The 23,028-nt window shown below is 42.1% G+C and overlaps 1 protein-coding gene across 3 annotated transcripts in view; it reads left to right on the top strand.

Moving 5' to 3' along the window:
- The window catches only part of sema6bb (sema domain, transmembrane domain (TM), and cytoplasmic domain, (semaphorin) 6Bb), a 127,990-nt gene that overhangs the window by 22,389 nt on the left and 82,573 nt on the right, over positions 1-23,028 (top strand). The window contains exon 1 of one of the 3 annotated variants that reach the window (XM_068318987.1): positions 14,064-14,198. The exons of the other annotated variants lie outside the window; for them this stretch is intronic. The gene's annotated coding sequence lies outside the window, so the exon portion shown is untranslated. Of the gene's footprint in view, positions 1-14,063; positions 14,199-23,028 lie in introns of those variants that run through there. 3 annotated transcript variants of the gene reach the window in all.

Here is a 23,028-nt window from a genome sequence, read left to right as displayed (position 1 = left end):
GCATACCACCTCTCTCTTCTCCATTTCTTTCTCCGGCTTTCTTGTCACCATTTGCACCAGCCCTACTCCATCTCCTCATGTCACCTCCATTTCCTTCATGCAGTGAATGTGATTGGAGTAAACAAGAGTTGTCCCACACTTTATCCCTAGCTCATCTTGGTGCAGCCTAAGAAATGATGTATTCCATCGACAGGCAGGCATTAAGTGTGAGGGGTGGCTGGCAGACAGGTGGAATCCTGGGTAATAAATGAAGAGGATTAGGATTCTTGAAAAAGCAGAAGTGTTCAAAGACTGCCTGGACTCAAATTGCTTTAGGTCATAAATTACAGTTTAATATCTCGTATTTGTTTGGCTGTGCTGAATAATGGAGGATTTTTTCTCAGAACTTATTCATTGCCGTGTCTTTAAATTCATAAAAAATGCAATTTCATCAAAGTTAAATTGGATGGCAACAGAAGTTGTGTTAGGATTTCACAAAAATAATCACATTAAAGAGCAAAGGCTTTGCTAAGTGGCACTGAGCCATAATCAGCAACTCTGTTGGCAATTTAAAAAGACAGCAGCATTATTTAGTGGTTTCCTTAGATGCCTATTGATCTGGAATTAATTTGTTTCCCCCAAATTCACCCACCATCAGGATGCATGTGACAAGATAATAGATAAAAAAAATAAAAAATTGCGTGGTTCCTTTCCTATTGAGCTGTAGTTTTTGCGTCTGAATGATGGAGGGAGACAAACTGAACTGGAAACTGGTGCCTGTCCTAGAAATAGTCACATCTTATGGCTCTCACTATTAAAAAATAAAAAGTTTATTTACAAAGGATCTTTCTCTGAAATCAACGAAGACATTGAGCTAAAGCTGAGTTAAATCTAAAGAGAGCAGTGGCGTTACCATGCAGAATAAATGAATGATATCAGTGTAACCAGAGGGAAAACAGAAGCCCAGAGCAGTGGCTGACTGCAGTACAGTTAAGAGCACTACACATGGTGTATTTTCATTGGTATTCTCCCCATTTGCTGCAATAAAAACAGGTTAACACTGTCAGGATTCAAGTAGGATAGTCAGGGATTATGTGGTAACCTGCCACTTTTCCTCTCTCTGCCTGACTGTACCTCTTTCTGCCTCGATTTCTGTCTGTGTTCTCTTGCCTCTGTTCTTCTGTTTGCCCTGGGAGTGCTCTTTAGACCCTGCAAAGCTCCCGATTAGACGACTGCACTATGGAACAGATAGCTGTTTTTCATATTTCTCTCCGGATGGAGACGGACGGACAGATGGATCAGCAGATTGACACTGCTGGCAAAATTGAAATAAGGGTTTGTAAATGGCAAGAGGCGAGGACGTAACAACAGGAGGTGCATTAAACCCTAAGATTTTTGACTGAGCTGCCGAAAAATTATATACAGTAATTAAAAATAGTGCCTTTAATATTTCAGCTGCCATAATTTATAGTTATTTAAACTATTCTGACATTAATGCATTAATGGAATTTTATTTGTGAAATGTGATTGACTTGTGATTGATTTGTTTTAAAATATGTAGCACTGGTTTACCTCAACCTCTTGTTATGGAAACGAGTTCAGGAATACAGAGGAATATAGAAAAAATAAATAAGTTGGCTTGTTTTTGGAAAACCTTTTTTACACACACACACACACACACACACACACACACACACACACACACACACACACACACACACACACACACACACACACACACACACACACACACACACACACACCCAACATCTTTTGTGGGGGGGCTTAATTTAAAAAACCACTCAATATGCTGAAATTTCATTTGCAGTCAGTCTGTGGCGAGCGGAGTGCTCAGCAGGGAAGGGATCAGCCCATTTCAAATGTTATTGTCTCACTCAGCCCTTATTGATTTGCATCTCTAGAAGAAGTTACTTTACTCAAACTTTGATGCCTGACAAACAGCTGATGTTGCTGGGAGGTGGTTTACTTGCTGGGAGGTGGTTTGTCCCGTCTCGACTGGCTCGCTACTGGTCAAGACGGGAGTGGTTATCAAGAGATCAGACTGGAAGATGGAAATAAGGCATCAGACAAAGTGACATTTAAATGGGGTGGCTTAGAAACAGACGGGTATTCATTAGTGAGACCAATGAAACAGTTTTCATCAGACTTCTTCCTTTTTCATCAAACACACAGCTCTCTCACAAGAACCTCAATTTAAAGTTAAACCATTGGAGGGGCTGGAGAATAAAGTCTCATATAACATATGAGACTCAGCGAGGTGCTGATATAACAAAAACTCAACCCTCTCACGAATGATCTGATCCCGTCTCCTCTCTCCTCCTGTGTCCCTACATCTTTTCCTTGTATACAACCTTTTCACATTAACTCCTCCTTCCTTGGTGTCTGTCTATGTTTCCTTCAGTCAAACCCGGGGCTCTTTTTTTGCTTTTTCTCTGAAACTTGCATTAAGCCCTTGCAGAGCTTTCCATTTACACTCTCAAAGAAGCTCCTTCCTCGTCCAGAGTCCAGTCTTCTGGACAAAACAGTGTTTAGTATACACTTTAGAAGTAGGTACTATCGCATGTTTCATGTTCATGCATAACTCACAATGTGGGAAAAAAAACAAAACATCGCGAGCCCCTTTATTCTGAAGATTGTCTTACTTCAATCTCTACAACCCTGGCCAATACCTTCGTAGGGGATATCTCAAAATTATAGGCCTGTACTCTGTCGAATCAGCTAAAGAGGCTATCAAAGTAATCAGGGAAGTAATCAGCTCAAAGCAGGTCTAACAATCAAAACTAAATGTCGTGCATTAAGCTTTTAATTTACGGAGGATAATGTAATTATGTTTTAGGTGTTTCTGATAACTTCAGGTCAAGAAAAATAATCATTGGTGACACTTTCTTTGATTGACACTGTGTGTGTTATGTTGTTCTGTATGTTTGATGGGTGCATTTTAACTCACTAGATCAATGGACGTGAGCAACAACAGTTGGTGCTACAGATACAAATACATATGTAGAAATACACACTATGAGCAAGTAAATCAGGGACTGTAAGTAATCAGAATACATACAGTGTGAGTTTCTTAGGAGAGTGTTTGATGCTGGGGATCATTTCTTCTGTAACCTAACCGCCGATGTCGGTATCCCATGTGACAAAAGACACGTCCGACTCATATTTCTGTGATAGAGATCTTTAAACAACCGCATTTCTGAGCAGCTTTTAAGATCTGCAGAGATGGGTGTGTTTAAAGCCTTAGGACTAAATCTCTTGTATTTCCATTGTGAAACTTTCAGGTGATCTCACAAAAGCGGCGAGATGGATTTGGAAGGGTAATTCAACCCTCGTTGGATGGTATGGCCCTGGGCTGCGGTGCTTTACTAGGTAGCGTCGCTCACCTTAGAACAAAGTCAGCCGAGCCGAAGCCAGCTGGTAACACGATCCACCTTGCCATGATTCACAGGCATCTGGGGGTGAGACACATGAACATGTCTCATCTGAGAGGACCATTCCCTCAACGTAGGCTAAAGGAGAGAAACCTGATACGTACATGACACACACACACACACACACACACACACACACACACACACACACACACACACACACACACACACACACACACACACACACACCCCAACACCCACGAGAGTGTGAAAGGGACAGCGCTGAATAAAGCGTACAGCTGCTGAGCGGGGGGGAGTCTGTGTTCAGTATCGATTAGTATTTGATCCCTGCCAGTCGTCCCTTTCCTGTGTCTCCCTGCAGACTCCACACTGACCTTCGCACTGTCTGTCTCCACACACACACACACACACACACACACACACACACACACACACACACACACACACACACACACACACACACACACACACACACACACACACACTTACGATAATTTACCCTTGATGGGGATGGTGTGAGACTGTGTGCGGGGGCCATCAAGGGCAGGAAAGACAAAAGAAAAGAAAGAATACAGAGAAGGATTTGGCTTTGGGCAAGTGACGGAAGACAAACGGAATGACTCAAAAGGTGCATTATGAGCCGGGGTGGGCGTGGGGGTGTGTGGGAAAGGTTGAGGGAGAGATGGATGAGAGGATGTGAATGGATGTAGGCAAGTATAGTTAGATCAGGCAATCTGCTTAACCAGCTTACGGCTCCTGGCCCCGTTCCCCACTCTTGTACTTTCTGTGTGTAATCAGACGTACTGTACTTCCATAGCAGTTATTATCATAAGTGTGCCAAGTGTGCATTAGCAGTCCCCTCTAATATTGTTATCCGGCAAATTCTTTAGTCCTCTTAGATTCCGTGTACCATTATCGCCGGCTTGGGGGTCAGAAGATTGGAAGTAATCTAGTTTCTATATTTCTGCATCTTCCCTGTACTTGTGTACTTTATTTTATCTCCACTGGCCCCGCTATGTCCTTCTCTTTTTAATCTATGTTCATCTCTGGCTCTTGATTCCCCCAGTGTCTTCTTTTTCCTCCCTGTGCCTCCTTTGCATTTTCTCAGTCCTCTTCACCTATGCTTCTTATCCACCTCTATCACTGTTAAGTAATGTTTTATAGTTATATTTGGTGGCCAGCCCGGGTCGCTGTAATAGAATTGCTCCTTACTACATGGACAGCAGTTTCCAAGGTAACAGAGATGGGCATAGAAGGCCACAGAGTGCACTGTGTTATATTCGGTTTTATCACCAGAATATTTTGGCCCATTTCTGGTCCAAACTGTCTGCATCACTGACAGCCTGAGGTGTGGAGATGGAGATGTTGGACAGCGGAGTTTTTCTTGACCTAAACGTTATTACAGTTGTAAATTGATGTGATTGCAATTTTGAAACTATTGAGACTCGTAACGGAAGGTGTGCAGGTGATGCATTGTCCATCAGGAGCAGTACCCCTAACAGGTATTTGTAAGGTGGATTGAGCTGAGACGCTCTGCAGCCGTTCAGTTGGCATTTCCCTAATCACTTCATCTAATCTTTTATTACCTTGGAAAGTCACCGTCCTTTCAGTCTCTGGCACTGAAAATGTTTCTACTGCCTGCTTTTATTAGACATTTTGTCAGGGGCAGACGAGAAGAGAGCAAGCAGACAACAGTGTGACTGTCAGTAATATCCTTACTTTGCTGCCGGCATTGATATGCGCATGAAGAATTGCAAGGAAGTCCCACAGGCCTGTAAATACATATTAATATTACTCCGCCGTCACCTTCCAGACCGAGCACAGAAACATAGGGCAAAGTGCTGTTCCTCAGTAATTCACATTATAATAGTTGTCTGAACAACTCCACAGATATTCAGGAAAACCAACATCGATCAGAGCAGTAAACCATGAATCCTGTACATTTCACTAACTGGAGGCACCGCTGTAATCAAATAATAGAATCTCTCTGTATGTCGCCGACTTTAAAGAATTCAAAGACCTGAAGTTTAAAGGAGAACATTTCAATGCAGTTTACCCTGAACATGGCCTTCTGTTGGTGACCTGTTTGGAATACGGTGCGTCCTCGCACATTCATGCATCAACGCCCGCGACTTGACCTCATCGCGGATTTTTGGTAGGCAGTCACGTGATACCGTACGCGCAATCTATTGGCTGATGGCATCCAGAAGTGTGCTATGATCCGTGAGCCTCAGACTTATGTGAGACACAAAAGTGCTTTAAACAGTCAATAAGAGTGTGGGAAAAGGTAATGCAGGTAGAAGGTGGTTTAATATCAGTATGGGGAGGGTTCATTAATGTTTAAATTACTGTAAATAATAAGATAATAATAAGGTCATCGTTCTATTGTGGAATTTGTTAATTGCTTGTGGTTCCTGGAACGCATATCGTACGAGGAACGTGGGCGCATTGTACACCAAAACACAAAACGTCTATTAACTGTGTTTTAATATATCCAAATAATCAAAATAGAAAAACCTTTCATTGTGCAAAACATTCTATTTATAATGTAACTTTCATTCAGTTTCACCCTTTCAAACACATTACATTCTCACATTTTGAAGAGACCATCAGATCAGTAAAACAACCCATCCTGTACCATGGAGTTGAAACCTTCCTCTGACACCCTCCCGCTTGTGTTCTGCTACATACGGATCAAATCATATAAACATACATGACCACTATAATCATAGTAGAGAGCATTTAATGGCCTCCTCTCTGGTGCCAATAGATCCCTGTTTCTTATTCCAGCCCACTGTAATGTCATCTTGTTTCTATAAAAGGGGATGAGATGAGAGAGGGATAGTGCAACTCTCGAGCCGGGCCTGACCACTGTACCTAGTTTGTTCCAAATGAAAGGCTGAAAACAGGTGTGTGTGTGTGTGTGTGTTTATGGGGTTTAAGGGGTGGGGTGCAGAGTGGTACAACGTGAGGCAACAGAGACAAAGAGGGACAGCGTCTATATTTAGCTGACCTGAGTGCCCGTGTGAAGAGGAGGCCCGGTGGAGAGACAGGTGCAACAGTCGGTCATTATGGAAGAACACAAGAGCCACACATTGAGAGCCTGATAATGGGGTCTCATCTGACAACTACCTGCAGCCCAGCTTCAATACCTATATTTAGCGTTTATATGAGACCGCTATTGGTGCTTAGAGTTGTGCTCGCGTGCATGCAAGTGTGCAAGTGGGTTGAACCCTAGCGGCGCTTGTCTCTAGGGAGACCGGCATCTGTTAGAAGACTGTTAGCAATGTTTGTTCAGGCAATGCAACCAATCATAGGGGTTCCGCGCTGTTTGTCATATCCTTGTAATATCTGCTGCTTTTTGTGTTCCCAGTAACACCCGAACCCACCGTGAGTGATACTCTCAAATGATACGGTTTTACAGCCAGGCAGACGATGGTGGCATCAAATGTAGACATGGTTAACATCAGCGGCATCAGCTCAACACAAATGTTTCAGTTTGGTTTGGAATCTTACAAAAAAAACATTGCTCACAGATCAGCTTGTGTCAGGAGATTTAAAGGATTGTGTTTGTATATTTCTTCTCTGTATTTTCTGAGCCACACAGCTTGTCTTTCAACACAAAACAAATATTGGCTGCCATGAATCAAGTGGAGTCCATCATATCCCTCCACCCCTCTGCCTGTCTGTCTGAGGACAGCCGATCCCTGGAGGGGAGGCTCAAGTAAGAGGAAATGCTCAGGATTTCAGATCCGTAACAACCTTGGACCTCTCTGTAGGACAGAAACGCTGTGTCACCACAACCAACTTTAAAAATAATAATAATAATAATGAAACTGATCTACATCTAATTTATATATCTGGCAAAAGCGGACATTGCTGTATTTTACATAGGATGAATATACTACTTTATTCAGTTATTTTATTTATGCAGAGACTTCTTAGGAAAACTCCAGTAAGTCACACCCACTTATATGTGAGCTCTTGTCGAGATGTAAATCTACTGTCTTGAAGGTGACGCTTGGTGGATTTTCTTCCATGCACAACAACCAGAATGTCTTTTTAGTCCAGCGTCCAACGAACTTACAGGACGTCATGCTGGGGATGAATTTATACCATACTGAAAAGACATCTCTGAATTCATTCTCATTTAACCGTACTAACGTTCAAGTTGATGATACATTAAAAAATAACGCCTTAAAGTCCACTGACTAAATTTTAGGGGTCACTGCTTCAGTCGAACCCTGAAGATCAACATGAATGACAACTCATTCGGTTACAGTTTGACTTTATGCTATTGCAAGGCAGGAGAGTAGAGACCCTCGATAATTGTAATGTGTTGGCTCTGTCATAATGAAATAATACCACCTGCTCAATTACAAACACCCCGTGGAGCGGAGAGGGAGGGTAAACTTTAGCTCAGACTCCGATCCTGCAGAGGAGGAGCAGTGCTTTAACAGCTAAGTGTGGAAAATGGCTTCGCGTTTCATTTTTATGCATTTCATTTCTTTCAATTTTGTTGCCAAAATAGTGAACGAGTCTGTTGAGAATGCAAGTGCATCATTTGAGACATTATTTTCATCTCACCCTCCCCGTTTGATTGATGCTGCAGCTTCTTGAAAACCTGTCGTCGTCATGGCGGGGAGAGGGAGGAACGTGTTGGAATTTATATTCGATTAGCTGTTGCTGAAGTTGAGCAGTGTTTGCTGTTGCTGAGTGAAAGTTCATAAGTGAAGTGCAAGTTTTACACATGACCTTTAGTTGAGTCGTAAATTGTCAACTGGACCCTTCACCCAGGCCCCAGTCTCCACTAGAATGCACCATTCAAACCATTAGAGTGTAATTTGAGAGGAAGGGCCACGCTGTATGGGTGGGTGTCGGGGTTGGGAGGAGGTCAGTCATTTTTTATACATGCTCTATTTCAGTTTTGGATAGCCAAAACTGAGGGGTTCAGAAAGGTACTTTGCATTCTGGGTTAAGAGTGAATGTGTTGGGGGGTAAAGAGTACAGAGGCCCGGGGGGTGGGGGTGGGGTGGGGGGGTTGCTATAATGACATAAGGTTCTGAAATAGACAGAAATAGATATGTGAGGCCGGGGTGGAGGTGTTTGGGGATATGAAAGGCTAGTGGAGGTGCAACCGCCCTGAGGCAAGAAAAGAAAGAGGATGAACCATCTCCAGAATGATAATAGGGAAGAAGTGGTGTGTCTGCAAGGGTCACTGATTTCAAAATTGTACTTGGCAGGGTTAGTAAAAAGGAGTTAAATCCACAGAGTTAATTAAAACTGACTCAAAATGTGAACATTTGGTTGGAGAAACTCACATTTGTGCTCGTCTCCAACACGTTATCCTAAGCCTCTTAGTTTGTGTGTGATTTGAACGGGGGATGTATGAATATGTATGATTTGAGTGTATTCCAGTGTGTTTGCTTCCCATAATATCAGCTTGTTCCTCTCCCAACATATTCTTTTCTGAGAGGGGAATGAAGAATGAAAAGGAGAGTAAAGACTGCAGTGTGGAGGAGGGTGGGGGGGGGGGGGTAGCAAAGAAAATGCTGGTGTGAATAGTAAAAGGAAAAGGAATACGAGTTGGAGCCGCAAGCTTTGTGCAAATTCTTGCAGCATCTTGGTATAAAATTTTAATAATAATGTATTTCAGCTTGTTAAAATAATCTTGATGTTGAGTTTTACATTATAAAAAGATTTTACAGGCAGGAGGAAAACAAGTAAATCCTATAATTAGTTTGAGGGCAGCATAAGTACACTATATTAGAATTGCCTTAAATTAGATAAACAGATACATCTGCTGGTTTAACAGGCATAAGAGACCGATTAATAGACTGGAGCTGGGGGTAATTCAGTCTGTGTGTGAGAATGCATGTATTTATTTCTATTTACTTTATTGATTTTGAGGCACTAACAATTCAGGCAATCAGGATTTAGGCTTACTATGCATGTGCACATGTGCCTCACTCCTCCTTGCCTCACACCTTGTTACAGATGCCTCCTCAGCACCAGTGGTGAACAGTGGCTCGGGTCTCTATCAGAACATGATGTGCCGTCCCAGTTTTCTTGCCTGCAGCTTCTCTCTCTATTGTGGTCAGTGCGCTTCGACATCCATTTATCAATTGGTATTAGGCCGTGGTTAGTAGACACGCAGGTCAATCCAGCTCCAGATGAACTAGAATTAAGGACAGCCGCTCCATTAACTGAGCCCAAACCATCCACCCTTTGCCAGAAGTTCACTCGTTCAATTCGGGGACTGGATTGCTTTCTGAAGTTCCAGAAGTGAATAGTGAGGACAGGAACTTTGGCAGAGTGATACAACTGCAGATAAGTAAATATAAAAGTGTCCGATGCATTATTCCCTTAAAGATCAGTCACATTTTCTCTCACTATCGTTCTGGCTTTGCAGTCACCATCTCTCTTTCTCTCTTTTTCTGTTTTCACCAATCTCATAAAAGTTGAAGCCCTTTAATAAGAAGATGAAAAGGGTGAGGGGAAGTGCGTGATGTGATGGAGATGAGAGAGATGATGAAATGACGATGGATTGGATGTGGATCATTGCCACAGGTGACAGGTCTCATCCTTTCCTCTCTCTTGTCTTGAAGTCTTTCTACCTTTTTTACCCTCTTTTCCAAATCCAACATCTGAACTCTGCATCTCATTCCAGCCATTCCTCCTCCTCTGTGCCTCTTTGCCTGCCCACTGCTGCCTCCTTCTCCTCCCTCTTCCTCCCTTCATATATAGGACGAGTGCGGTGTGGAGCAGCGCTTAGATAATTAGCACTTACTTTATTAATTATGAATGAGAGCGGGTCTATGGGAACCAGTGAGTGTGCCTCTTGCAGAGACTCATCAATTAAACAACAGAGTATTCCAGCCTTTTGATTAAAGATAAGGAGGAAATATGATGATCAATAGGGATCAATTAGAGACTGGAGGAACAGATGAGCACAATGCGCTAGAAGAGCAGACAGGGAAGACAACAACAACAACAACAACAACAACTGCCCAGCTGGGAGGTTTGTGTGACGACTTTAAAAGAGTTTGGATGGTTTAAAATCATGGCTTGTGCTCCATGAGACACTGTTGTATTAGCTGGTGTGTGAACATGTCACATGACATCAGCAACACACTGGGAAAGCCTCGCCATCCGTCTGCATCGATCGCCTCTCTGCCCACATAAACTCACGCTGGACTGATGCCAAGGTGCCAGAGCCCCAGAGTCCCAAAACCCACTGTCCGTTCTCATTCTCCCTCCCCCTCAGTCTCCCCTTCCCCTCTCTGTCCTCACCCAGCTCTTTTGTTCTCTCTCCTCTCTCGTCATCAAGCTCTTCTGACCTCTTCCTCCTGTCACCCTTCATCTTTCTCACCTCCCTCAACCACTAATTCTAGTTATGGTCAGTCTTTCAGTGGCCATCAAGAGAGTCTGGAGTCATCCTGTTGTCCCCCCTGAATAAATATGCAGGTTAAACCCTCTTTCCGTATGCAGGTAGGTATCAAGGCCATCTGATGGACTGCCTGTACTGCTGCTATTAACTGACTTTACATCCAATTACACTTTTACACTATGCACAGGAGGCTATAGGCTCCTGTCCAATAAAGGGCTATAAACACACACGTATTCACACTCTCTTTCTAATGGGTGCTTTCCCCTGGCAGCCATTAATTAAAGCAAAATACAAAAAGCTGTTGGTCAACTTGGATTTATTGAGCGGCCATCTAGCCAATCACAGGCAACTAAAGTGGAAGTTGCTGTTCAAGTGTACAGCAGTGTCTCAAGGTGTAACATGCAAATCTGAGAGCAAAAGCACATCATTCATTTGATTTGGTGCAGCATTGCAAAGTTCATGTCTAACATCCTCCACACTTAAATTTACTGCTCCACCCCTGAGAAGGTTTAGAATGGTGTAATGTAGAAATGAAGATTCATAAATCACTGTCAGCGTGAAAGGTTATCCACCAAACTACAAGCGGTGCTCTGTTATTACAAACAATGGCACCTGCTGACTGCAGACAACAATGTCTGAAAGGAAGCTATGAGAATGAAAAGAATGCAATAACTTCTCGAAGTATTTCTGTTTTTTCTTTGAAAACTCTCCCTGGAACTGAAAGATAACGCTGGAATCTTTTTTGCAGTTTCTATTGTTCATATCTAATTTTTGCTATTAGGTTTACATGGTATACGGTTTGGATGATGCCCATGGTACAGTTTTTGTTCAGTTGTGAATTATTTTGTTGTTTCTGGGGCAAAAAGAAAAAGAATCGTCCCTATGTGCCCACATCTATCTCTTCATCTTGTTTGTTTTTTGCCATCTATGATCACTGTAAACAGCATCTGGTGCTTTTGGGCTACCGGCTCCTCACTTACAGGAGGAGCGGATAATAGAAAACACCTCCTGACATCTGGTCAGTCTCACACTTCCAGCAGCATGCTATCATGGGCTGGAAGCTAAAAGCAGACGAACTTGTTTGGAGGCTTTTATGCTTCCTTTGGCCCTTGTTGCCACCCCCACCTCAACCCCACCAAGAATGCAGGAGCCCCTTTCTCGTGGCACCATCATGTGTTGTAACTTGTTGGGTTAAATGACATTACCCTCATTACTCTAACCCCACCCGTCTGAGTGTTTCACTCATCATGGCCGGAAGATAAATGAGGCAGCCTCCTCGTTCGCTTCGGGGAGCTGGAGCTCTGCTCGACAGGTCAACCAACCACCGAGGCAAAGAGCAGCTTCAGTCAAAGCCTAACTTCCTTCACTTGTGATTGGTTATGGATTTTAGCTCTCAGTGTTTCGCTGTTTTCACAGATTCACAACCTCCACACTCTAAAAGTCCTAATCAAAGTCCTTTTTTTTTTTTTTTTGCGCCTTGAGAGAAAAACTGTGTTTGTTGTTTTGCATCTCCTCAGATAGTTTGAGTGGATTTATTCAGAGAGGCTGATATCAGCTCTGACCAACAGTGGCTCATAAAGGTTTCCTAAAAAGACAATGAGAGAATAACCATCAAACTTTTTTTCTGATTTTTATTTTATTCTTTCAGTAAGTTAGAGACACAGATAGATACAATATTCCATCATCCATCCATCATCCATCCATCCATCCATCCATCCATCCATCCATCCATCCATCCATCCATCCATCCATCCATCCATCTCGATTCCCTCTTATATCTCCCTCTCCACTCTCTGTGCTCAGTTCTGTCTCGTAAATCTCCAGCCATTCTTTACACTTAAAGGCAAAAATGCTTTAATAAAATCAAGCAGCTGTGGATTTTAATGAGACTTGATGTTTTGAAGTGGTTGAGGTCAGACTTACCTTGTTACAAGCCTTTAACTTGTTAACCCTCATGTTCACAGCCATGTTTCACAAGAAATAGAAATGGTTTCGGCTGACCGTCAAAAGAGAAACGGTATGCGGAGATTCGAACCTCCTTTATTTTTTTCTGTTCTAAAGGGACAGCTGAATTTTTGTGGTGCATCATTGTGAAGCTAATTCACCATAAAACAAAATTAAATAATTCAGATTTATGTGTAATCTATAATACATAGCGTGCTTTCTAAATTTTATTGCAAAAAACAATTTAATGCCATTGTAAGTACAATATGATTGTCTGAGTGAGACTCCCAGGGGAGGCGGGACTTTCTCTCTCTTCTAATCTCTGATTCAACTGGGTCTTAGTCTGTAAATGTATTGCCAATTTGCATAAATATGTCCAGAGATACACACACATTCCCAAATTCATAGAGTGTCTTGACACTCTTTGGTTTTATGGGATGCAGCAAGATTGACCAAAGAAGGAGTCAGAGGGAGAACCAGAAAGAGACAAAGACTTAAAGAAGTGAGGGAGAGAACATCAAGGTTCTCTCACTGAGGTTCGCGCCCTTTATCCATCCGTGCCTTCACACGTTTTTATCTCTCTGACAGATTTCCCACAGCGTGACTCACTCTGATTCGCATCAGGTAGTCATTTCAGAGCTTCAAGAAGGGTTTGACATATGGTCTAAAACAGTGTCTCTGTTCTTCTGTGGTCAGAAGTCTGGCATGTGAGAGGAGAGAGGAAAGGCAAATGAAGCAGCCGCCATGGCCTCATAAAGCCAGCGATGTAATACAGGAGTGCAAAATTAATGAGCTGTGTCTGTCCTTTTGCAACGCTTTTTAAATTCCATTTAATGCCAGTGTAATGGCTAATCATTTGTGTCCCTGTGTGTTTGTCTAAGTTCTTATCTGTGTGTGATTTTAAACAATGGCAGCTCTTGATAAAGGATGTGGGGAGAGTGTTATTCAGCCTCCACTAGGGATGAGTAAAAATGGATGTTCAGGTAGTGATGGCTGTCGTTATCTTGTCCTGAACCAAACTGTTTTTGGGACGGAGGACTGCATTACCACACTGCTGGCAGAGCTGCCTTTCCACTATCTTTCCTTTTGTCTCCAACCGTTCCAATCCAACCCTCTACTTTCATTTTTATCTCCCCATGTTGTCTCGCTCTTACTCTAAACTCCATTTATGCCTTCTTTCTCTCTCCTACTTGAAGCTCACCTCGCTTTCTCCTCTCTCTCTCTTTATTCACACTCTGCTTTTTCTGTTTTACCTGCTGTTCCCATCCTCACACCTAGAGAGACACCAGTTCTCTGTTTGTTGTTTTTCTTTTCAATTAGGGTTTCCAGGCTGGACGGCTGTCCTTCAGATGTGCATGGTGTCTCCACAGCCGCTGCAGATGAAGGATGTCTGACAGAGTGGGACTTAAATCCTGAGTAAACAGAGATATTGAACATCTTCATTACAGCTTCCTCTGTGTACTGCACATGTGGTACGCAAGTAAATCCTGCCACTACATAACAATTATGAAATCTTGCTTGAAATACATTACAGTACTTTTTTTATGTATCACAATCTAAGTTAATATAACCTTTGAGCACCTTTTAGATTTACATTATGGTCATAATGACATCATACTCTCAGTTGATTGTTAGGGAACACGTTGGCGTGTCTGACAGGTTTGTAGAGGGTGTCTCTTTTTCAGGCAATTGAATTTTATTGTGCAAATTCTACAAATTGCTGCTGTCAGATTAGTCAAGCATATCACAAGGACAAAATCAGCAAAATTAGGATTCATACTTTAAAGATTGACAGATAGAGAGGACGTCTTTTAAAAAAAAAACTATATTAGTCTTTGTTGCATTTGAAAACAGTTTTCCTGTGAAGACTTGCAGGTTCCATCGCTTTCAGTTCAGATGAGTTGGTTAAACTGTCGTCTCACAGCGGGACATCATTCTTAAATTGGTTCCATATTTACATGTTGAACATTTCATTGTGTTTGTGACAGAGAAGCGCAATTTGCTCGTCAAATGCAAGATGTTGTATTCAGACATTCCACTGAATTTTCAAGGGGAGTGAAGCCCACAGCTCCGGAGGCGAGGTACTGTAGGTCTTAATCAAACTGTTATGCCAGTCTTATACTTAAATAGTAACAGCCTCCCAGCTCCGAGGCTGGACTTCTTTGTTAAGAGGAAAGCCAAGCTTGACATTAGCAAGGGAATATTGAATACCACTGTTTCTCACATGGTCACCAAAAACAAGAGCGGGTAGCAGAGGGAGGCGAGGAGACAGAGAGGGAAAGCTGGAACCCAACAAAGTGGCCTCGGGGCATCTATGCAGCAGTGAAACCCCAGAGATCAGTCAATAAACAGGCAGGTTGTTGTTGTAGGATCAATCCAGCCCTGAAGCATTGCTTCACTTCTAATTGCCATGTGCACTAACAGAACAGGCCAGGCTCTTGGTGCTCATGTGAGCTAAAATCTTTAGGGCACTGCTTGTAATGTGAGCAATGTTCTACTGGGATATTTTACAGGACATTATATCTTGTTTTAGGTATTTCTTGTAGCTGCACGAGAACTTAACAACCCCACACACAGCTGTATTAATGCTTTGAGTTTTTTCATGGAGAGGGACAGATTTTTGGAAAAATTGGTAATTGGAAAATTTGTAATTTGTTTATTTCTGTGGTTGACTTTTTGTATTGCTGCAGCTTTGGCAAAAATGAGCAAAAGTCACAAGATGAGCAGCATGGGGAAATTTTTTACTACCAACACCCAGGTTGAATGTCATCTCATGGAGCTCATAGGATCATTGAGGGATCAAGAGAAACATCTGAACTTCAGCTGCCACTGCGGAATTTTTCAACTTAAATGAAGCTGAGGATTACTTGTTGCTATTAACGCTTATATATATGCTGTGTATCAGGGATTTATACTGTCACTGTGTGTGCTGTCATGTGCACAGCTAACACTGAACAACAATGAGACACCTGGGATCACTGCGTTCCCATGGGGGAGGTTGTTCTTCCCTATTGTAAGATGGCTTTGAGAGTGGGTAGAAAGGAGTCACTTAAAAGCTTCAATTCAACTGTATTTTTACCTCAATGACAAGCAAAAAGCTGGTTTAGACTGAATTTGTCTCAACCACAGTCACACATCAGGGACTGGAGGGTTTTTTTTTTTTTTCTGGTCTTACATGCAGACAGACGTGGTGAAAAGAAGCCATGATACCAGCTTCTCCACTGACTAAAGTGCAGCCCGAGGCCATGTGATGTTTTCTAGGGGTTTGCAGCTGTACTACAACTTGGAGCATGTCCGCCTACACATGCTGCACGCATCATATTTATGCTCTCTCAGGGCTGGTCAGACTGGAAAATGCAGGAAATCTCAACAGAGGCAGAGCAAGGTGACTTTAGTGGAAGTTGGTACATGTAAGTGGCTTCATCACAAAGCGGCTTTTTCAATTCACTGAACATCACAAGTTGAGGATCCAAAAGGGGAATTTACCTTTCATGAGAAATTGGCCAACAAGCACAAAGCATTCCAATGCATTCCATCTTTTTGTAGTAAATTTAAACCCTAGTCTATTTGTGAGGATACTCCAGCATGTTGAGAATTTTGGAGAGCGAATCGTGAAAACAGGTAGGGGTATTTTTTTCCCCTCACTGCCTTGTTGTTCGTCTTCTTCTCAGTGTTTTGAAATGGCAACTTTTGTCAACAGCCACAGCAGGAGGTTTGTCTCTGTCTATTTGGCTTTGCAACGTTATATCCTGTTGCTCAAAAGCCAAGAGGCAGGCCAATCAACGAATGAGCCCCTTACCCAGTTATTCAAGGAACCAAAAAAAAAAAAAAAAGCCTGCAGCTACCAATCTGCCAGAGTGGTAGGAGGAAGAAGACTCTGCGTACCCTACCATTGTTTTAATAGGGGGCTGTGAGAGAGGGCTGATCGAGCTGTGTCTTGGATTCCTGTTTTTATATGTAGGATTTAAAAGGCTCAGATGAGATGCTTCATTCCACTCCACTGACTACATGACGGGTAACACAGAGAGAACAGCTCTGCCTCACCATCGCCCCTTTGCCGTCACAATCAATACTACCAATGTCCTGCTGCTTCTCGCGTCGGTTTCCCTGTTGGTACAAATGAAAGCTCACCAGCATGTTCCTCTGCTCTCTTTGTTTCCTCTCTGGTTTTATTAAATTAAGTTGACAACCAGAGCGTGCCCCGTCGACCTCCAAGGGAAATGGCTTTTTATTGATTCAATCTGCTCCATGAGATGCCAGGTACTAAATGACATTGCTGAACATCCATGTCCAAGAAGTTGGAGCTGGAACTTGTTCTATGCAAATAGAACTCGATGTCACTGTGAGTGATTGAGGGGAGGAAACCCCACTGAGATGTCATTTCTGAAATGTGTCACCCAGTGTATTTATTTTTAACAATGGATGGAGGCCAAGTGCCGCAGCCTTGTGGGGTAAAGTGAAGAAAAGGAGCTGTTAACCATGACGCGTCTTCTTTTGACCGTCTGCTTGGGTCTATTCAGGTCAAGCAACATCTCTTTTTAATTTGCGTCTGCCGGCCTCGCGCCATTGTTTAGCACTTTTAAAAGACTCCTTTTGTGCTGGCGCTCAACACATGTGGCGCTCGTGAGTGGACACACTCGTCTGTCTGAAATGAATGCACTCACCACAGTTCTTCATGTTGTTCTTCTCCTCTCTTTTCTCCTGTCCTGTCCCCCTTTTCGCTCCACGCCCTTGTCATCCGTCTCACCATTGTTATCACTGTCTGCACTTAAAATGACCACCTCCCCTCACTCCCCCGCCTCATGCTTTTGGACGAAAGCTCCTTTGGAACCATCTCTAAACACATGACCGCTATGATCTCTCACAGCACAACTGTCTCTCATTTTGCCATCCTCCCTTTCTCCCTCCTGCTCTTTTTTCTCTTCCCTTCAGTCACTTCTTTAAAACTTTTCCCATGAATCCCATCCAGCATTCCACATCCATCCGCCCTGACCCAGCCACCACATCTAAATCCACATCAACACAGACACAAACAGATTGTGTCATGGTGGTGGGGTGAGAGGGGAAAATGATGGGAAAGGGATGGGGGGAAGGAAGAGGACAATAGTAGTGTCAACAGCAGGTAAAATATGACGTCTTTACTGAAGCTTTCTAAATCATCCAGTTTTAGATTGGGGGGTGGGAGGTGGTGGAGGGGATAAAAACGTAAGCACAAAAAGACAGTCAAATTTTCTCCTTTTTTTTTTTTTTTTTTTTGCCGTGATGGAATCAGAGCCTGAAAAAGTGCAGGAGGAGAATGAAGGGAATGTGAGATAAATGCAATGAGGTGGAGAAAGTGGATTTGACAAGATCGAAGACAGATTGTAGAGAATGGCTGTAGATAGAAACAGAGACAGACAGGGGGAGTGCAGGAGATAGAGACATATAGGGCTGAGCTGGCAGCCTCTTCCACTGATTAACAAGCCTTTCAGTCACGGTGAGGCAGATCAAACTCACACACAGCCGGGCCTGGGAGTTATGCCTGCAATGCAATTACAGTGCATATATGTGTGTGTTCATATCTGTTTGTTTGTGTCTACTGCTCAGCACACATGCTGCGGTCCGTGTCTTTGTTCACAACTGCCTTATGTCCGCTGAGGACATCTGTTGATCCACGCTGCAGTGTTTAAGTGTGTTTTCGTGTGTGTGTGTGTGTGTGTGTGTGTGTGTGTGTGTGTGTGTATGTGTGCGCGTCCACGTGTCGCGTAACATGTGACATTCTAAGCAACTGGGAGAGATGAAGCACAAAAGGGGGGGCCGGAGTTAGTATGTTATATAAACTCATATTGAAATCGACACAGGTGGAATATAGCAGACTAAATTGGATGAGCAGGTGGCTGATTTCTGGCGAGGGAAGATAGAGCGTGAGGGCAGAAGAAGAGGAGAGATGCATATGAGTGTGTGTGTGTGTGTGTGTGTGTGTGTGTTTGTGTGTGAACACATCTACAGTTCTGGGTGCATACATGAGTGTCGGTGTGAAATCAGAGGCTGGAGAGAGACCTGCTGTGTTTGACTTCCTCTGGGAGAAGAAACTGAGCCTCACTCGCTCTTAAAAATGAGAAAATTGCTTTTAGACACTGAAAAATATATTTCTGGGAAATTTGCCATCATGAGTCCAAAATCTGGACGTAAATGACATGACATCCAGAGTGCTGCAGCCAAGATTAGTTTTAAGAATTTAGATTTTGATCAAATCTCCCTTTATGTTTCAGCAAAAAAGAGATAAAATATCACTTTGATTACAAATCAAACTTTCATTGGTGGTGTGAGCAGTGGTTTTTGTTTCCATTTCAGTGCCGTCTGAGACGGGACACAATCTCCTCAGAATCAGGCACAACTTTCCAATGATTCCCTCAGGAGCGCTGGAGCTGTCTCGCAGTTTTATCTACTGAAGGAAATGATTAGAGGTGTTTGGGTCATAACGACATCAAGCTATTCTCACACTTTAAATGGTTAAGGAGACCGCTGGCTTGGAACTGGGGTGTGGCTCAAAACACACATGGAAGCCAAAAAACTGTTCCATGTCTGGATGTATTTTATAAAATGACTATTTCTCCCAAGTTGCAGCATAAATCAGTCCACATGTTTTTAACCAGATAATCTTTATTGAAATAAGAGCAAAATTATCTTGAAAACAAATATGCAGACTAGAGGTTGATTATAATGTGAATAAAAACATTACAGTGTTGACTAAATCTGATTAAAAACACACAAGGATGTCTGACACAAGACTAAAACTAAATTAAAATTCATCTGGCAAGATTAGCACCAATGGCCTTTTGATGTAATATGCCAGGTCCAAAAAGGAAAGCTGTTTGCTCTATGAGAGAACCACTCATTGCGCTGCTAAAAGGTATCAGTGTTTATGCTGAAAGACCACGAGCTATGATGACAAACACATTTCTGAATATTAACAAGTTTTTACCATGCTGAGAGATTAATATTGTAGACATTCATCCACTATGCTCTAAATACAAAACAGTTTTATTTCTCATTAATGGCTCAATGTTTCCATTAAAACAGTAAAAAGTGGAATACAATATGTAGTTGAAAACTGCTGTGCTATTATTTACTCTGCGAGAGTGACTCATGAGCGGAAAGTATTTTTGCATTTCTCTTCTATGTTTTCTCAATTTTCTTCATTTACCTGAAACATTCACTGCACTATGAGTAACAGTGTTATGCAGAAATACGTAACACAGCGTGTAGAATCTGTTCTTGTTTTTCTACCAACAGTCACTTGTTGCGATTTGAAGAAATCCCTCTGATTCACAAACAGTCTCTGGATGGGAACATATTGCCCTATTTAGTTACTCCTGAGTATTTATCCAGGATAATAAATGTCCTTGGGGGAATTTTAGTCGAATAATCACATCAAGGGGGATTCTGTCATGCTGCAGAGGCTTTTATTGCCATTAGCAAGGTTTCTGTATTATTTATAACCATGGTGAAGATTATCGCCTCGTGTGTTTTCCTTTACTGGCTTTATGGAGCCTCCAGCATGTGATGGATGGAGTTGCTTTTAGCCTCCTGTCAGTCTCTGAGTGTGTTTTCTTTTTATTCTTGCTGCAGTGTAGCTGGGCTCCCCTAGTGGATAGCTCGAGTGTGATTTACGACCTTGGCCCCTGATCCTTACCCTGCTAATGATGGTAGTAAACTGCCATGGAACGAAAGGTCAGGCCTGTATCTTCTGTTGTATTGTGACACGATGCTTCTCCATGTCTTGTGAAGCAAATTGAAGCTTAAACTAAGGAAAGCAGAAAGGAGAAGCAATTCGGAAGATAGAAAAATGTAATATATTTGTGGTATAGCAAATAAAATATTCATCTTACTGCTCCTCGAGAGGCTTCCTCCTGGATATCCAGCCTATAATTAACCTGCAAAGTTATGCAGGCCTTTTCAGACTGAGCTGCAAAATCTTTGTTCCAGTCGTTCCAGATCGCATATACAGCTCCTCAGCTTCGTGGTGTCTCAGCAGCTGTAATTTGGAGGATATGGAAGGTTAATGATGGTGACAGTAACTCTGGTGAGAGCTCCAGTAAAACTCTAAGATATCCATTCATCAACAATACGCTATTACAGGTATTACATTGCTGCTCTGTCATCCATCGTTCTTTAGCCAGGCTGCCTCTTTCCTGTTAATGGGAGCACAAGCACCGAAGAGAGAAAGAGTCAGAGATTATCTTATTTCTGTGTCAACCTTTAAATCTCCCTGAAATTATATATCCATTAGACACATTATGCAGCATGAAAAGAAGACACTGAGCTACCCCATGTAATTGGCCTCACTGTCAGGTAGTCAAGACAAAAGACGTGTCCTCACCCCTAAGCCTGATAAAAGTGGAGTGTTTTGTCTTACTGCACATGCTGCACATATTTCCAACTACATGAATCCGTGGTGTTCCTACATTGCATGGGAAAATTGTTTCTGTGTGCAAAGGTCACTCCTCATTTTTCTTTTACTGTGCACTCCCCACTTTTTTTCCCCTCTTGACCTTTTTGCTTCTTTTCCCTCCCCCTCTCTCCTTAAATACTGTATGTGTGATGCTACAGACATTGCAGAATTGCATGATGATGCAAATTCCTCGTAAACAGTCTGAAGGTCACTCATGCCTCGAGCTAAGAGAATTAATCATGTTTGAATTTCACTCTTGTGGAGGGCATTCCTGCATCATTTTTACATTACATGTGAGATAGCTACAGGGGCAAGACTATGGTTTGGTTTAAACAAAGGCACACAGCCCAGAAGAGGTGTGCATGGTGTTTGTTGTGTGCATCTATGTGGGTAGATGTTATGCTTTGTCTGTTTATGCATATTTACATCCATGTCTGGTAGTCAGGAGAGGTTAAGAGTGATGTTAAAATCCGGTAAAGAATAAAAGAACTCCTAATTTCAACAATATTTACTGTACTACACCAGGAAAAAACAATGTTTTCCGTCTGTTCTCTAACAGTGTTCATGTCAAAGCACATATGACGCAATCTAGACAAATCATGTCATCAGTTAAGCTTTAAAAAAGGGTAAAGCTAGGCACTAATAAGATCAGGGAGTTGCTGACTGTAGAGCAAAGCCATGTAAGACTTTATAGATGTCGTAATGAATTCTGAAATTAGTTAGGAGCCATTGCAGAGATCTGACAACTAACATGTGTGATGTGAGCAACCTTGTTCTTTTTTCTTATGGCCCTGAAAGCAGCATTCTGAATTAGCTGTCGTCACCCATTCCTTTAATGCACACATGAAAGAGCTTATGAAAGTGTTGAAAAGGACTAACGGTTGTCCCTCACAAGACAATTCTATACCTCTTCAAGCAAAATACCTGTATTCAGAGCCAACACAGAAGGTAGCATGCACTAGATGTAGTAGAATGTATAGGTAAAGGTGTCAGATATACATATAGCATGAATTACTTGTAAGCCAGAGACCACCTGCATTTTACCACAGACTTGCAATGAAAATAAAATTCTTACATTTATCCTTCCACTCCTGTAAACATTGTCAAACACACAGTAGACATTTGAAAAAAGTCAAAAAAATTACCAGCTACATTTCCCTCATTGTAACTCAAGCATGAAAAGCTGCTGGTCCTAAAAGGAGTGATCAAATTACAATTTAATCCACAGCCCTAGATTTTCTGTAAATTTTGTCTGAACTCATAATATTCAGGCCCAACGGACGAGATGCAATGCATGTTTACAGGTTCCATACATCAGTACTCTCAAAAACGTAGTAGCACTCGGCAAGACCAGCAAACACACTTTGATTTGCACAATCTGTGGCATAATGACAAGCATTTTTTGTTCATCAATCTTAATGAATCATGTCAATGGCTTAATTTTAAGATCACAATCTTTCCTTAAATGTTAGAGCATACTTATAATTATGTCACATTAAACATCATTCTGGGTTTTGCAAATCCAAAGTTATATTTCTGTCTGATGACACCAAATCAGAATCTGCAGATTCTTAATGGAGATACTTTGGTATTGTGACATGATAAGTTCATACACAGAAATAAAATCCAGATAGATAAATTTTTATGATTCTGAGCATGAAGCAACAAGGATTCTAGTGAGAACACATTTCCTGCCACTGAGGCTCAGCACCAATAACCAGAATTTGGTTTTGCTTTGCTGGAAGTTGAAGGACATTGTTGGGTTTCCAGTTCTTTATATCACTAATACATTCAGCCAAGGACTCAAAAGGGTTGAGGTTTAGAGGCCAAGAATAGGTACAGTATAATGGTATCTCATTTTCATCACT

Source organism: Antennarius striatus, chromosome 7, assembly GCF_040054535.1.
Source record: "Antennarius striatus isolate MH-2024 chromosome 7, ASM4005453v1, whole genome shotgun sequence".
In the NCBI taxonomy this organism is placed as follows: Eukaryota; Metazoa; Chordata; class Actinopteri; order Lophiiformes; family Antennariidae; genus Antennarius; species Antennarius striatus.
The sequence above is the reverse complement of the archived record's forward strand: the minus strand, read 5'-3'. Positions and strand labels throughout refer to the sequence as shown.